Below are 3,004 nucleotides of genomic sequence, written 5' to 3'. Positions count from 1 at the left end.
AGGATCTGATCAGGTGTACCCTAGAACTCTGTGGGAAGCTAGGGAAGTAATTGCTGGGCCCCTTGCTGAGATTTTTGTATCATTGATAATCATAGGTGAGGTGCCGGAAGACTGGAGGTTGGCTAACGTGGTGCCACTGTTTAAGAAGGGTGGTAAGGATAAGCCAGGGAACTATAGACCGGTGAGCCTGACCTCGGAGGTGGGCAAGTTGTTGGAGGGAATCCTGAGGAACAGGATGTACATGTATTTGGAAAGGCAAGGACTGATTAGGGATAGTCAACATGGGAAATCATGTCTCACAAACCTTATTGAGATTTTTGAAGAAGTAACAAAGAGGATTGATGAGGGCAGAGCAGTAAATGTGATCTATATGGACTTCAGTAAGGCGTTCGACAAGGTTCCCCATAGGAGACTGATTACCAAGGTTAGATCTCACAGAATACAGGAGAAGTAGCCATTTGGATACAGAACTGGCTCAAAGGTAGGAGACAGAGGGTGGTGATGGGAGGATGTTTTTCAGACTGGAGGCCTGTGATCAGTGGAGTGCCACAAAGATCTGTGCTGGGTCCTCTACTTTTTGTCATAAGAGGTACAGTTAGTAAGTTTGCAGATGACACCAAAATTGGAGGTGTAGTGGACAGCGAAAAAGGTTACCTCATATTACAACAGGATCTTGACCAGATGGGCCAATGGGCTGAGAAGTGGCAGATGGAGTTTAATTCAGATAAATGTGAGGTGCTGCATTTTGGAAAAGCAAATCTTAGCAGGATTTGTACACTTAATGAACAAAGAGACCTTGGAGTGCAGGTTCATAGCTTCTTGAAACTAGAGTCGCAGGTAGATAGGATAGGGAAGAAGGCATTTGGGATGCTTTCCATTTATTGGTCAGAGTATTGAGTACAGGAGTTGGGAGGTCCTGTTGCGGCTGTACAGGACATTGGTTAGGCCACTGTTGGAGTAGTGCATGCATTTGGTCTCCATCCTATCAGAAAGATGTTGTGAAACTTAAAAGGGTTCAGAAAAGATTACAAGGATTTGCCAGGGTTGGAGGATTTAAGCTATAGAGATAGGCTGAACAGGTTGGCTGTTTTCCCTGGAGCGTTGGAGGCTGAGGGGTGAACTGATAGAGGTTTACAAAATTGAGGGGCATGGATAGGGTAAATAGGCAAAGTCTTTTCCCTGGGGTTGGGGAGTCCAGAACTAGAGGGCATAGATTTAGAGTGAAAGGGGAAAGATATAAAAGAGACCTAAGGGGCAGCTTTTTCACACAGAGGGTAGTACGGGTATGGAATGAGCTGCCAGAGGAAGTGGTGGAGGCTGGTACAATTGTAACATTTAATAGGCATTTGGATGGGTATATGAATATGAAGGGTTTGGAGGGATATAGGCCAGGCGCTGGCAGGTGTGACTAGATTGGGTTGGGATATCTGATCGGCATGGACGGGTTGGACCGAAGGGTCTGTATCCATGCTGTACATCTCTGAGTCTATAACTCTGTATAGCAGTTTTTTTAAGATAGAATTCATCTAAGTCTGAACCATCATGTGAAAAATGTTTCATTTCTTTTCCTTATAACTATCTAAATTATATCTACACATCGAGCTTCTTTATCTAGGCAATCAAATTAACGGCTCAAAACTACCTTTTTAACCTCATTAAGGAGACACCCTGACTATTTTATATTGAGGTTCCCCCAAAATACTGCTGTTTCAAGAATTAACTGTAATATATATGAAGGTGGTAATGATATTAAGTGGAAAATATCCTGTGTCATTCCATTGAAAACAAGAAACTTATAATTTTGAAATTATCCAAATACCCAGTGTGAGTCATTTTTACTCTCAGAAAGAATATTGTAATTGGAGGGAACTCAAGCAAAATTTCCTGAGCAGGGATGTTGAGGGAACTGTGATATATTTCTGAGTCAGAATGGTACATGACTAGTGTTCCACATCCTTGTCGGTGCCCTTGTCCTCTTGAGTGGTGTAACTCTCAGTTTGGAAGATGCTGTCGAAGTAACATTGAAGATTTTTTGTAGTGCATCTCTATTATAGTACACATTCCAGCAAGGGTGCAATGCTGGATGCTTGAAGTGAGGGATATGGTGAAATTCACTTTGTCATAGAGTCATTGAGATGTACAGCATGGAAACAGACTCTTCGGTCCAACTCGTCCATGCCTACCAGATATCTCAACCCAATCTAGTCCCACCTCGCAGCACCTGGTCCATATCCTTCCAAAGCCTTCCTATTCATATACCCATCCAGATGCCTTTTAAATGTTGCAATTGTACTAATCTCCACCACTTCCTCTGGCAGCTCATTCCGTACATGCACCACCTTCTGCATGAAAATAGTTGCCCCTTAGGTCTCTTTTATATCTTTCCCCTCTCACCCTAAACCTATGCCCTCTAGTTCTGGAATTCCCCCATCCCAAGGAAAAGACTTTGTCTATTTATCCTATCCATGCCCTCATGATTTTATAAACCCCTATCAGTTCACCCCTCAGCTTCCGCGCTCCAGGCAAAACAGCCCTCGCCTATTCAACCTCTCCCTATAGCTCAATCCTCCAACCCTGGCAACATCCTTGTAAATCTTTTCTGAACCCTTTCAAGTTTCACAACATCTTTCCGATAGGAAGAAGACCAGAATTGCACGCAATACTCCAACAGTGGCCTAACCAATGTCCTGTACAGCCGCAACATGACCTCCCAACTCTTGTACCCAACACTCTGACCAATAAATGGAAAGCATACCAAACGCCTTCTTCACTACCTTATCTACCTGTGACTCTAGTTTCAAGAAGCTATGAACCTGCACTCTAAGGTCTCTTTGATCAGCAACACTCCCTCGGACCTTACCATTAAGTGTATAAGTCCTGCTAAGATTTGCTTTCCCAAAGTGCAGCACCTCACATTTATCTAAATTTAACTCCATCTGCCACTTAGCCCATTGGCCCATCTGATCAAGATCCCATTGTAATCTGAGGTAACCCTCTTCGCTGT

Source organism: Chiloscyllium plagiosum, chromosome 11 (genome assembly GCF_004010195.1).
Source record: "Chiloscyllium plagiosum isolate BGI_BamShark_2017 chromosome 11, ASM401019v2, whole genome shotgun sequence".
In the NCBI taxonomy this organism is placed as follows: Eukaryota; Metazoa; Chordata; class Chondrichthyes; order Orectolobiformes; family Hemiscylliidae; genus Chiloscyllium; species Chiloscyllium plagiosum.
This window is presented reverse-complemented; position numbering follows the sequence as displayed.